This window comes from Puma concolor, chromosome D4 (genome assembly GCF_028749965.1).
Source record: "Puma concolor isolate L17-30 chromosome D4, mPumCon1.1.hap2, whole genome shotgun sequence".
Classification (NCBI taxonomy): Eukaryota; Metazoa; Chordata; class Mammalia; order Carnivora; family Felidae; genus Puma; species Puma concolor.
The window spans coordinates 35,341,494-35,357,086 of NC_141679.1; the positions used below are offsets into that span (position 1 = coordinate 35,341,494).

Consider the following 15,593-nt stretch of genomic DNA (forward strand, 5'->3'; position numbering starts at 1 on the left):
GAGTATAGTTGACACACAATTTTACATTAGTTTCAGGTGTAGAAGATAGTGATTCAACTTCTCTATAGTTATGCTCTGGGACTCAAATTCAAACTTTTTGGCTTTTGAGCCCATGCTCACCACAAGTGTTGCTACCATTTGTCATCATACAATGCTCTTACAAAATCATTGACTATAGTCAATGACTATGCTGTGCCTTTTATTTCCATGACTTATTTATTCCAGAACTGGACACCTGTATCTTCCACTCCCCTTCACCCATTTTGCCTATCCCCACCTCCCTTTCCTCTGGAAACCATTAGCTTGTTCTCTGAATTTATAGGTCTGGTTCTGCTTTTTTCGTTTATTCATTTGTTTTGTTTTTTAGATTCCACATAGGAGTAAAATCATAAGGTATTTGTCTTTCTCAGTCTGAATTATTACCATGATACCCTCTAGGTCCATCTATATTGTCCCAAGTGGCAAGATATCACCCTTTTCCATGGCTCTGCAATATTCCATTATGTATATGTATGTATACATGTGTGTGTACATATATACATGCACATATACACTTACATACACACATACACCAAATCTCCCCATCTCTTTGTCTATCAATGGACACTTAGGTTGCTTCCACATTGTGGCTATTGTAAATAATGCTGCAATAAATATAGGGGTGCATATATCTTTTCAACTTAGTATTTTGTTTGTTTGTTTGTTTTCTTTAGGTTAATACCCAGTAGTGGAATTATTGGATTATATTGTATTTCTGTTTTTATCATTTTGAGGAAACTTCATATTGTTTTCCACAGTGACTGCACCAATTTATATTCCCCCCAATAGTGTAGAAGGATTCCTTTTTCTCCACATCCTCACCAATGCTTGTTATTTTTTGTTTTCTTGATTTTAGTCCTTGTGACAGGTGTGAGATGATATCTCATTATAGTTTTGATTTGCATTCCCCTGATGATTAGTGATGTTGAGTATCTTTTTATGTGTCTATTGGCCATCTGTGAAGTCTTCTCAGAAAAAAATGGCTGTTTAGGTACATTTTTAATCATATTTTACTTATGTATTTATGAATTTATTTGTTTATTGGTGTTGGTCTGCATCACTTCTTTATATATCTTGAATATTAACTCCCTATTGGGTATATCATTTGCAAATACATTTTCTTATTCATCAGGTGGTCTTTATTTTGTTGATGCTTTCCTTCACTGTGCAAAAGCTTTTTATTTTGATATAGTTTGAATTGTTTATGTTTACTTTTGTTTTCCTTGCCTTTGGAGACATATCTAGAAACATATTGCTAAGGTTGATGTCAGAGAAATTAATGCCTATGTTCTCTTCTAAGATTGTTAGTTTCAGTTCTCACATTTAGTCTTTAATTCATTTTGAGTTTAATTTTGTGTATGGTATAAGAAAGTGGTCCAGTTTCATTCTTTTGTATGTAGCTGTCCAGTTTTCCCAGCACCATTTATTAAAGAGACTTTTTTCCTTTGCATATTCTTGCCTCATTTGTCATAGACTGACCATATGAGTGTGGGTAAACCCCACTCTGGGCTCTCTATTCTGTTCCACTGATCTGTGTGTCTATTTTTGTGCCAGTACCATACTATTTTGATTACTTACTCCAGCTTTGTAGTATATCTTGAAACCTGGAATTGTGAAACCACTAGCTTTTTTGTTTTATCTAAAGATTGCTTTGGCTTTTGTGGTATTTTGTTCCATACAAATTTTAGAATTATTTGTTCCAGTTCTGTGAAAAATGCTGTTGGCATTTTAACAGGGATTATATTGAATCTATCGACTGCTTTGGGTAGTATGGACATTTTGACAATGTTAATTTCTAAGCTTCATTCTTGATTACATCACCTGGAATGATTATTAAAATTCAGATTCCTGCCAATTCTGCCCCTCTTTCTTGATCCTCTATATTTGTAACAATTGTACCAAAGAATAGTATTTGTACATTCAGTTTAAAAAGCACTAAAATGAAATGAATTATAATACTGCAAATTCAGGCATATTATTTCATGAGATTAGATATTTTGGAATGCAGGAATTTTTCCATTGCCTTTCAAATTCAATCATGTGGGGAACTGAATATTCTACACAAATCTACATGATGTGCCATTTTTGGATGTCCTTTTTCTCCTTTCTACCCTTTCCTTCACTCCCCTCATCTTTGGAAAAAAAGGTAACTACTCCCAAGTAATACTGACCCTCCTGGGACATGTGGAAAAACTTATGGGGGCGGGTAGGCCTCTATTACCTAAACTGTAGTCCATGGAGCAGTAAAATCAATATCACTTGGGAATTTGCCAAAAAATGTCAAGCCCTAATATATGACACTGCTTCTCAACTCCAGTTGCTCCTGGACTCACCAGCAAGCTGGAGCATCATGCTGAGCTCCACCCAGAGAGACTGAATTAACTGGTCTGGGTGGGGCCCAGGTATTAACTAATTTTTTTTCAATATCCCAGGTGATTCTGACATGCCATTTGGGTGAAGAAACACTCATTTAGAGGAAAAGTTTGAGCAGAAAGCTTCAGACTGATTTTAGAATTTCTACTTCCATGGTCTTCTCCAGCCTCCTAGGGGAATACAGCTTCCAGAAAAGTCTTCACATTTCCTTCTAAGACTGGACAACTAAGGCCTCTTAGCTTCATTATATACTGTTACTGACTCATCCAACCTAGTCAGACTTCTATCCTGCCTTCCTGATAATCTCCTTGAAATCTGAATAAGCTTAACAATTAGACTGGATAACACTGATTAATGTCAATGGTAACATGATACAAAAACAATGACAACCTACTATATTTTGAAGGCAAAAGTCAAGTACTTTCAAGGACACCAATAATGATATTTACTTATGTTATGTTTAGATCTCTCTAACCCCCCCAACCACTATTGATTTTTATATTTTGACTATTGCAAGGTGATGATAGGATAGCCTTTGCATAGACTGTACTATTAAAAAAATACATTTATTTTCTGTAAAATTTTATCTCATACACTTGAAAATTATTTAACTAAACCAGATTGACTTTTTCTGACCCTTCACAGTTTACCCTGAAATAATCAGTTAATTAAAGGGGAAAGCAGAACTGGGAGCTGGCAAGAACCAGTTTTTTGTTGCTTTCTTTCTTTCTTTTTCCCTTTTGAGAGCATACTATTGCAGCAGATATTTCATTATGATCATTAATATTACTTCCCACAACATTTAATACCTGTTTCACTCCCCAACGTAAAATGTTACCCAATAGAAGTCCACAAAAGGAGTCACGAACAAGCATGTTCCTAACAAAAACAGAAAACTGTCCTTTGATTTCTGCTGTCCAGTATGCTGATTCAACTAAAACAAAGTCATATTTAGTCAGTTATGAGACTGGAAAAATGACAATCAGTCTGTGTGTACATCATGACCATCTGAATATATATATATATATATATATATATATATATGGCCTTTGGTGGTATGAATATTTGGGTGTTTTCTCAGAGTCATCCCTGGGCAAACATATGGTACACATTTAATGGAAAACGTTTGGACAATAATGCCCCTCCTATACTCCTGGTGAACATGTACAGGATACTTTCTGATTTCCAGTCTTGGCTTAGTTCAGAAGTAAAAAGGGAGAGGTTAAATCCCTGGAAAAAAATATAGCTGACCTCAGGGCATGTTTGACTTTCAGTCTATGTAAGTGTTCATGTTTTTGCAGATTTCATAGGCAACATAAATCCTTTTGAATATCAGAAAGAAAAACATTCTACACAGATTTGAGAAGAGAAAAACCAACTTACCAGTGTTGTTCAGTTAATTGACAGGCACCATCATCTGAAACAACAAAAATATATTTTGATATTGCAATATAAAAACTACTGAAGACTTTTAAATCATCTTCAAACACATATTGTGCATTTATCTACAGAAGCAAAATTATATAAGCTATAAAGATACATAATCTGATCTCAATTATTTAATTATTTCATATGAAAGTGTTTCATCCTCACCACTTTAGATCCAAATTAGATAGCTGGTTGTCTTTGAAATTTTTTTGTATATGCTTGCCGGCAAATGTATGTTCTGCAACCATATTTTATTCTGATGTTCAAGTTTAAAAGTACAGAGAATCCTGTATAATACAGTCCTTGTCCTGGCATGAACATAATCATGAAATCTTATCCTAATACACAGCTCTGATGATGCCATATAAATCACCTTGCTGGGATAAAAAAATCCACTCTGTTGTTTGTACAAGAAAAGCTGAAATATTTAGCAGAGTGTTCAGCGGCTTCAGTCAGCTGCTCCTGTTCTACCATTCTAAGACTCTGCCCCTAATTCTCTCTTGAGTCCTAATTCTACCTCTCAAGTTTATCTCCTACTATTTTCCCCTGTGCCCTGTACTCAGGTTATGTCTTAAACACATGCTTTTTTTTTTAAACAATATTTTGGTTCACCACTTTCTCTCCACCTCCATATTCTTTCTACCCATTTTTTCAGGGCCACCTCAGCTAACATCTCAATGAAGCTTGTCTTGACACCCAGTGAAGGAATTACTCTTCTTTTTCTATATATTTCCAACATATTTTGTACCTCCACTATAGTACTCAACAGATTGTCTCTTGTATTATAGATGGTTGTTTATGCCTTGATCCTGTTCATTTTTGCCTACCCAGAAGACTCCCTGTTATGTCTTTGACATGGGAGATATCCAGAAGATGATTCATAAGACAAATGGAACAATTTATTTAATATAGAGGTAACATGTTGTGTACATTTTTTTCATGTTCATCTGTTATCCTTTATTATTGCATTGCACCTGTTTCTGGTAATAACACTTGCATTTTAAAGAAATAGTAATCTCCATTACAAATGAAACCTTTAGTCTCATGAAAAAATAAAATTAAAGAATGAAATTAAAGAAAATTTCTTCTATTAATAAATGGCTTTTTAAGCAAGTTCTTTAAGATATTTTTTGTATTGTTTAAAAAACCTTTTTTTTTTTTTTTTGCAGGCTTGAATTTTGTGGAAAGGTGATAATACTTTCTGGCCCTCTATTAGCACAGCATATGTTTGAAATTAGTGTTTTGAGGAACAGTGACAGAATTGCCTGGAGCCATTAAATGATCACCCCATCAACAAGACTGAAATTAGTAGCATCATCTTAGAAAAGGGAATCTATATTTTATAGAGAATAAAATGATAACATTACCTTGTTTGTAATTTTGTACACTTGACCAAGTTAACTATGTGAGAGCAGAATCTGCTTATATAAAGTATGCAAGTGCATTACACACTTACACAATGTCTTATCCTTCATTCTCCTTCCGGGCCCACAATTACTTCAGGTTTCAAAAAGTTAAACAATTCTGTTCAATTATTCATATCAATTTTTCCCCAGATGATTATGAATTAGCTATCTCTTCATCCATATTATTAAGTGCTTTTTGTTTTCATGTAATATGTTAAATATCAAGAAAAATAATTCTTGAATAACAAAATTTTAAATAATTGACTTAAAGATTTATATGAATATTTAAAACAATAGCAATGTTTCTTAATTTACATGTTCATCTATCAAATTCACTATGCTTGTTGATCCAAATTTCCTTCTTTCTCCCTTTTCCCCTTTCTCTCTTTTTTTTTTTCTTTTCATTTCTAAATATATTTTCCATTATCTTTTTTCTTCTGCATTTTGATCAGGTCCTAAGAATGTACCATATAAAACAGATATGGTTCTGTTCCACATAAAACAGATAACTTACTAAGTAGATAACCAATTGATTGAGAGACATGAAAAAGATCTTATCAAAAAACTTTGGAACTTTTGTTTTGATTCCAGAGATATTGGCATGATTATGGGAAAGGAGTCATCCTAAATAAAATGATTTATGGATAACACATGCACCTACAAAATTCTTTTTCTTAAAAGAAGTTTTTAGAGGTCCTTTCATATGCAAATTTATTCAAATAGCACTTACAATTAGTCATCTACCTCTCTATATTTGACCATTTAATTCTCATAAAGAGCATCTATTTTCTATTAAAGAACCCGGCTGTTTGAATGTAGGAACAGAATACTAAGTGGAATATCATTCCAATATTGTGATTGTACGATTTGTGGGAAAAATAAGAATAAATTAAATATGTATTATTGCCTTCTCTGTATATCTCTACCAAGCAGGTGGTAGGAATAAGCCAGCTATTTCTGCATTTACTTGTAGAACCAATTATAGAAATAATTATGAAAACAAATGCAAATAGGTACACACTCTGGGCATAGAAAATTATTTTAGCTATGAAATCTTGAGTTCCAATAATATCACTGAAATACATACATGCATATATAATACATACATATATGTATCTATTTCTCTGACAAGCAAACACACATACATGCAGATATATAGATATATGCATAAGTGGTCAGAGTGATTCTCTTCTTTTCTAATTTTATCGGATTTCTTTCTTTTGGCATTTCCTTTTCTTCATACAAAAACTCCAGTCCTCATTTCTCATATTAGTTGTGAACAAGTCCATGACTTGAGCTGAAATGGCAGATCAGTGATAACAGGGAAAGAAACTGAGAATGAAAGGGAATTGGGATGACTAAGCCTCATGACCTATATTCCATAAACAGCTCCTCAGCCAAAGTCCAGAATAGTCTGTGTGTGTGTGTAAAGAGAAAGGATACATATTTGGTCTTACTTTTTTACTCTTGAAATACAAATGACTCTTGCTTCGCTCATAATTAGTTGCAAGTTCTTTATTTTACAGAACCAAAATAAAAATGAAATTAAAGTAGCTCTATTTCCGTCAAATATATACATCAAATATTATAAACCAAAAACAAAGAATCTTATCAAAATTTATAGAAAACTAGATAAAGTATAACAAATATTACTTGAAATACAAAACTCAGAGAAATACATTAAGGAAATCTTCAGAGGCCGAACTGAAGAAGAAAATGTGGAAATGATTGATAAGGAGTCACTGATCTTTTGGTTCTCTGAGACATTTTTGAATCTCTGTCAAGAGTCTTGGGATTTCAAGGACAAGAGATTGAAAAATCTCTCATGAAAATCTTTTACACAGGTATGGTGGTTGAATTGATACTACTAACAAGAACAGAGAAACTCCACAGAGAGGATTTAACAACAAAAAAAAAAAAGTATTTCTGGATTGGTACCTTGTGGATTCAGTCTCCAAAATTCTTTGGAAGGGCACACGCCCAAGAAAGGATTTAGGAATTATTAATATAAAGCCAAGCTAAGCAGGAGTTCAAATCTATAATTATCAAATAATGAGTAAATCTTGAATGAAATTCAACTGAAAGATCAAAGAGCAAGATTAGAGACACCAAAACATTCTGATAATGAGATTACTAAACATAGATTAGAAAATACTTAAAATAATTAAAAATGAAAGATGGGGAGAAAATATATGAAATAAACAAGATGTTAGCAAAAGAACAAGAGCATTTTCCATGAGTGGCAATTATAATTTTACAAATAATAATATAATCATTAAAATTAATAAACAGATATATTAAATATAGCTAAGATATAATTAACATGAAGAGCTGAATAAATTGTCCATAACATTACCAGAGAAACAATGAGGAAGTAAAAGTGATAAGAAAGAGCATGTGAGACACAAAAAAATGGGTGAGATGGTCCAACATGTGTCTAATAAGAGCCAGAAAGACAACAAGCATAAGGAACCTTAAAAAGTAATATATGAAAAATGTTCAAGAGTTGTGATATTAATACATATAACTTTTGAAAAGTATCTGTATGTCTGTATAAATCTATTTATATAAATCTACCTATTTACCTATTTCTTCAGGAAGTTAAATGAATCTCAAGATAAATCCAATAAATCTCCCTCACAAACAAACATAAATTAAAAAATAGCTAGAAGACAAAATAGGTATTTAAAGAGGAGCAGATTAGGTTTACAGCAAACTTTTCAACAAGAATAGTAGAAGATGTAGAATAGAAGAATCATATCTCAACTGTGCTAAGTGAAAATAACTATTACAGCAGGTTTTACCTGTCTATACACTAATTTACTAATGAAGATTAAAAGAGATGTTTTCAGACAAAAAATCATTAGTTTCTATTACATCCTTTACTGAGGGAAATCTAAAAGATACAATTTAGGTAGCAGTAAACTGAATTCAGAAAGAGAGGGGTGTAAAGAAAGGATGGTAAGTAAAGAAACTGATTCATATAGGTAAATCTAAAAAATATCACTAACTATATAAGACAATAGGATAATATAGTAATATCAATAATGTATAAAATATGATAATATAATATTAATAATCAATTTGGAGATAAAGTGACTGAAAACACTGCACATCTAGAATATGCAAAAGGTTGGTTAGACAGGTTATAGAGTGTTCTAAAGCTCTTATATTATTTGGGAGAAGGGTAAGAATATTCATTAGCTTTATACTTAAATGAGGTATCAGCATTAAAACTTAAAGGTAACCACACACACACACACACACACAAAGGTCCAGTTGAGTAGGAGGGGGAAAAAGATAAAGAAATGACTACAAAAAAGAGAGAGATATCATGCATAGAAATAGCTAACTAAAGGGGTGCCTGGGTGGCTCAGTTCGTTAAGTGCTCAGGTCATGATCTCACAGTTTGTGGGATCCAGCCCTGTGTCAGGCTCTGTGCTGACAACTCAGAGCCTGGAGCCTGCTTCAGATTCTGTGTCTCCCTCTCTCTTTGCCTTTCCCCCACTAGTGCTCTGTCTCTGTCTTTCAAAAATGAATTAAAATTTTAAAATAAATTAAAAAAAGAAATAGCTAAGTAAATTAAAAGTACACAACAAAATAAATACAAATACATCAGTAATCACAATAAATGTGTTGGATCACAACCTCAGGAGTTCTCCAGGTGAAATCTGAAACTGGCCCCTTACACGGAGGGCAGGGAGAGACTCAATAAGAAAAAAAGCAGACCACCCAGAGTGGTAGGTGGCAGGTTTTTAACCAAGCAAGGAAAGTTACATATGAGGCTTGTCTTGGGTGGCTTCAAAAGGAGCAGATCTCTGCATTTGCTCAACAGATCTTAAAGGTATGTACAGAGGCCTCAACAGGGTTCAGCCACATGTATAGATAGTCCAGATGGTCTCAACAACATATTACTCTGTCAAGGTTTTGTCCTTGAAGAGACTCTAGCTATGGGAACAGTGGGCAGAAAGTACATTCCAAGGACTGGAGAAGGGTAATGAGCCCCAACTGCTTGGATCCAGCTCATGGGTCAACTGATGGTCATGGTCTCTCAACAACTTCCTCCAACAAAATGTTAGTGAACTCAACTGCTAGTTAAAGATGGAGATTCTGATACTCTCCTTCCTCTTCTTCCCAGGATTGTATCACCCTTCCTATTGAAGTTTTTTAGTCATCACTCCTCATGCTCAGCAGCATCTACTTGCTTCTTAATTAGTTCCACTGAAAAACAGGACAGTCTCAACTGTTCTCCCCTCTCATATATTTTCAAAACCAACAAAGATATTTTTATAGTTTTCTAAGGGCTTTTATTTACAGAAGTAGATGGGAAAGAAGTAAAGGGGAATATATTAAAAATATAAATAGCAAAAGTCCTTATTTTCAACTAGGGTGACCAACTTGTCTTGGTTTTAAAACTGAACTCCCAAGCCTAAGGAATCTATCCCACCACCATGAAACTCTCAGAGAAGAAAGGATTAACCAACTGGTTCTCCTAGTGTTCAACTGGCATCTGCTATGTGTTGTCTCCAGAACATAAAGGACTATTGATTTTGATCTTTTTGTTTCCTCTTTGTATCCATTTTTTCCTCTTAGACTTTGAGATCCCTGCCTGGTCACTCTACATACCTTCAAGACTTCCATTAAAAAGACTGTCATGGTGTTCTTTGTTCTCTTATTTAAATATTTACACAATAAAAATACTTTAACCATGTGATAAATTTAATGAATCTACAATTATGCAATATCAAGCAAATAACAAAATAGTGAGTTAAAATGAGTAAAGAACAATTTAAGCTTTATTTTTTCTTTACTCTAGATAAAATAATTATTTTTAACATTTATTAAATGAGTGTTTTTAGCATCTACTATGTGTTGTGTGCTGTTCTCACTGGGGATACAGTGGTAGCCATGTGGACATGTTTCCGACTTACATTCTGGACGCATGGAGGGGTGAGGGGGAGAAAGAAAATAAGCAACTAAACAAATAAAACAATAAAATAATTTCACACAATTAGTGAAATGGACAAAATTAAATAAGTAATGAGGCTCAGAGGAAGAATATTTTGGATGGTAAGGCCTAATAACACAGAACAAGACAGTCATGCAAGATAAGATGATAAAATGTTTATGTAAAAGGATAGTGAACACATATGGCATTGTATGAATTTATATTCAAGAAACAGAAAGAGGGCCAATGTACCTGGAATCTAGTGAAAAGGAAAGAGTGGCAAAAGATACATTATAGTGATAGGTGAGGCCATATCACAGATTGGATGGTGGCCATTGCTAAGAAGTTGGATTATATTCTAAGAGCAATAGGGAGTCACTGGAGGGTTTTAAGCAGTAATGACATTGCCTGATTTTGTATGAAACATGCCTATGCCTACTCAAAAATGGAAAGTAGAGGCAGAGGTAAAAACTGAGAGATGAGTTCTGAAACTTCCCAGGAAAGGACTTGTAGTGTTTTAGACTATAGTATATTTGGTGAGCTACAAAATTCGATAGATCTAAGTTGACCTAGAATGCATTTCAAAGGTAAAGTCAACAAAATTTACTGATGGATTGCATGTGGGTCGTGAGTTAAAGAAAGAGAGAAAGGATAGTTACTGGTTGGAAATTTAGTAATTGAGTGGATGTTGATGGTATTTACTGAGAGAGACAAGACTGGTAGAGAATATAGGTTTAATTATATGTGTGTTATCAGCTGTGATGATTCTATTTTAGCCATGTTACGCTGAAGTATTTCTTAGTTATGTGAGTACAAATATTAAGTATGAAGTTGGGTGTAGTAATCAGTAGTCAGAGGAGACATTAGGTCTGGAGATACGTATTGGGAATCATTATCATAGAGGTGGTATCTAAAGGCATGGATATTGGAGTGTGAGTCAGTAGCAAAGAGTGTAAGGCTAATACCAGAGTCTAAGGAATCCCAACATTAAGAGTGAGAACTGAAGGCAAATTACAATCAAGTTCTGTGCAGCTTAGCTACAGAGGGAAGTTGAATTCCATCTTTACCAAGTATGTACTTAGTACATTCTGTGCTAGGTGCCTCAATAAACAAAGTTGACTTATGCTTCATGTGGCTTATGGTTTAGATTCAATGAAATTATATTTCCTTCTCCAGCATTTCTGAGTTCACAATAACATTCCAGTGGCACTTTGATGATCTGTCAATTTCAACCTGTTCTCTATTATTCCAGTACCAAACACTTCTTATAACTACCACTCTCCTTCATTTCCTCCTAATTCCTTTCAAAATCTAAAACCCACAGATTAATTCAATAGGAAAATAAATGACATCATGATATTGTTTTTCCTTGAATCACACATTTCAGTGAAAGGAGATACAATAAATTCACAATGAAATTGCAGCTTAATGTTGTTCTATTTACTTTATTTGATCCTAATTTTTGCAAGTTATAACTTAGCAACATGGAAAATCACAATGGTTTATTCAGGAAGAATGAACATGGTGATGGACTCTCAGATTGCTTGAGTGTTACCAACCACTATGGAAACTGTAGGCAAAGCAACAAAATGTGCATCTAACACCAGTAGAATAAATAAAGTAAAAATAGAAATAAATCATTAGAATATTTTTCTTAAAGGAAATATGTAGATGGACACAAACTGAAACAAATTTCACAAGCAGCTTCTTGTTCTAGGACATGGCTTATACTATTAGTCTGAGTAAATCTGCTTCGGTTTCAATTAATACAATTGTAAATTCAGGATTTGTGTCATAGTAAAGTTATACTTTGGGTTTGTGCAATGTTAAACTATTCTTTGTTATGACAAAATAAAGCTGTAGAAAATCATAATCTCTGGAAGACTTGAACATGGTTGGTGCAAAATTGAATTTTTATCCTGTAATTCTGGGGAGACCATTGCTTAACAAAATGCATTCTTTCTCCCATATTTATCATTGTTTCCACCTATCTTTTTTTCCAATGCTAAAATCATTTTTACGTAGTCTTTGGAAATTGTACTGATGTTTGCCCTTTGGCTTTTCCTTTTCTTGAGATAATTTTTAATTTGCTAACACATGGCAAACACTACAGCTTTGCATATTTTCTGCACATTTAATCTGTTTGTCCTAAAAAAAAATGTAGTGAATTTGCTATTTAATTTTGCTATGCTTTTCGTTGTACATTAAAAATGTTTTCTTTGGATAACTTATGTTTGGAATATGAAGTGCTAATAATGTAAAATCTACCTTTGCATTCTATTTAGAGAAGAAAAATATATTGGGAAGGTTGAAGAGCTAAAATAGGATTTCAAGGAGAATCTGCACATACCTAAGAAGATAGGTGTTTTTGAAATATATTAAAATTATTCTCTGAAAATTGCCATTACAAAGAAAGGACCAATCACTGCTATTGTTTTGATTTGGAGGTAGGAACAACCAAATTCAGCCTTCTTATTGTCTCTTACTCTTTAGCAGAAGTCTTAGAACATTAAACTTGAAGTAGAGATTGAGCTCTACTAATAAATAAACTAATGAATAAATAAATTCAATAAAAAAACTAATGAATAGAGAAGATTCAATAAATAAATAAACTAATGAATAGAGAAGATTGGAGAACAAAATAGAGGATATTTGAGAACAAAGTTATGTAGTTGAAAAATGTGAAATTTAAGTAGTATTAAGGAAGTTATGATTCTATATAACAAGGAAATCTATAATGTATAAATTAACAGTTTTCAAATATATACATCCCTAGTGTCTTACATCCCTGACTTTGTCCCTGGGTCTGTTTCTTCAGTTTCCCCATATTAGAGCTACGGGGCCTGGCTGGTTGGTGGTAATTAAGGCAATATTACTAACATGTAAATATTCCAATTGGAATCTCTGTCTACTTCTCTTATCTGTTCCCCTAATATGTGGCCCACAGTAATATGTACTTCCCTCTTACTGAAAACTTTTTCTTCTTTACCTCTTCTTTCTCTGATTTCTACTCAACGGCAAATGTTTCAGTATGTAGGGCAATGTTTCCCATAAAGTTCAGTGCAGTTTCTTGGCACATCCTCTGTTCTACTGTGAAAAAATTCAACTTTTCTACAAAGTTCTACCTTTTCACTAAAATAAAGATTTCCATTTGCAAAATTCACTCATTTTTCCAATGGAGGTTTCCCTCCACACACACACACACACACACACACACACACACTTTCTCCACAATTCAAAAATGGTGTGAGAAGAGGAAGAATATGATATACTCTTGAGTTTTCAATACCACTTCCAAAAATAAGGAGTTTAAAGCAAGTCTGTGAGAGAATGAAGCCAGTAGCAAAATTGAAAGGGAATATTGTGGTATAAGAGGATTATGATAAACATAGGTACTTAAGGAAGATGTTCTTGCAGACAGGAAAATTATTCAGGTACAAGATTCTGGGGGTGGGGGTGGGTAGGAGGGGACAGGGTTGAGGAACAGTGTGACCTTTAAAAGATATGTAATATGGGTGCCTGAGTGGCTCAGTTGATCAAGCATCTGACTTCAGCTCAGGTCATGATCTTACAAGGTGGGTCAAGCCCCACCTTGGGCTCTGCAGTAACAGCATGCAACCTGCTTCGAATTCTCTGTCGCCTTCTCTCTGCCCTTCCCCTTGCTTGTTCAATCTCTCTCTCTCAAAAATAAATAAACATTAAAAATAAAATAAATAATATGTTATATAAACTCCTTTCTCTCCACTTTCAAATGGCTCCATTACCATTCACTCATTCTTGCAAAGGAAGTCTTAGGCCAATTTGATGATTGCAAATTCTCAATTAATGTACCTTGATTTTGAAATTTTTTAATGATTGAATAGATCTTCTCCCAATAACTCTTTTCTTTATACCAAAGCAAAGGTATTTTTCTGCTTCTTTTCCACTGTAATGCTAAAAACATGATCTCTGGAGCTAGAAGTATTAGATTTGAATTAAGACTTTGCCACTTACTGCATAAACGTGAGAAAATTAGCAAATTACCTAACTTCTCTGACCTCAGTCCTCTCATCCGTAAATGGTAATAATGGTACTTATTTCAGAAAATACTGTGTTTGCATGGATTAGATAAATTTAGCATAGATTTGGCTTGTGAGCACTGTAATGAACTATTCACCATGCCATTCTTTAGCCACTCCTTCTTGTCCTTCTCTTCCTTCTTCCAGTTATCATGGCTAACATTTTCTAATATCTTTTGTTCCTTCTTTGCACATTTTTATTCTTCCCCAAACAAGAAATAAAAATTGTCCATGATCTTGGATCATGTGACAGCCTTTTCTTGAACATTTTAATCCATTAGCATAGTTTCAAATATTTACAAAGATGAGATTTCCTATTATGCATAGCTCTTACCAAAACTTCTTTCTTTTTTTTAATTTTTTTTTTTCTTTTCAACGTTTTTATTTATTTTTGGGACAGAGAGAGACAGAGCATGAACGGGGGAGGGGCAGAGAGAGAGGGAGACACAGAATCGGAAACAGGCTCCAGGCTCTGAGCCATCAGCCCAGAGCCTGACGCGGGGCTCGAACTCACGGACCGCGAGATCGTGACCTGGCCGAAGTCGGACGCTTAACCGACTGCGCCACCCAGGCGCCCCCAAAACTTCTTTCTTAATCTTTAACTTTCTGGGAGACTTCCATGCAGACATCCCACTGCCACCTCAAAGTCAATTAGTCATAAGTCCACGTTCTTAGTCTATATGAAGGCTTTCTCTTGGTTTTCCCTCCTCCTGTCACCGACTAACTCAAAATTGCAAAGTAAACCTTCTTTTTCTCTTTTGGTACCCACATATAGGAAACAAAAGTTTCATGCTCTTGTTTAATTTTTACTATTTCTTCTTTTCATTCTCACCCCCATCATGTTAGTTCATGTCCTCATTACTTGACTTTGAACACCACAGACTGGTGTGTTTGTTTCTGAAATTTGCATAAATGAGTCATAGATTGTGTCTGATTTGGTGTCTGACCTTTTTTGTTCTAAGTTTATGAGTATCAACCATGATGATATATATACATTTATTTCCACTGATGTGTAGGATTCCAATATGTGAATAGACATGTCTTATTTACCCATTCTACTGTTGATGATATTTAGGCTGCTTCTACTTTAGGATGATTATGAATAGTGCTTCCATAAACACATTTGTACATGTTTTGTGATGATACACTCACAGTTCTTTTGTGTGTGTATGTAGATATGTACACACACACATACACAAATAAGGGATAAATATCAAATACACAGAAAAGACATATTTATTGAAATACGAGTGGTTGTCTCTGGGTGGCAAGATAATACGAAAAATTTTGTCTTATTCTAAGTTTTCTACAACAAAAACAAAATTTGAAAATTGGCATAAC

At 33.9% G+C, this 15,593-nt stretch overlaps 1 protein-coding gene across 1 annotated transcript in view; it reads right to left on the reverse strand.

Annotated features, from left to right (window-relative positions):
- Nucleotides 1-15,593, reverse strand: part of PTPRD (protein tyrosine phosphatase receptor type D) — a 2,237,777-nt gene that overhangs the window by 1,026,677 nt on the left and 1,195,507 nt on the right. The window contains exon 8 of the mRNA XM_086685253.1: nt 3,796-3,829. The gene's annotated coding sequence lies outside the window, so the exon portion shown is untranslated. The remainder of the gene's footprint in view (nt 1-3,795; nt 3,830-15,593) is intronic.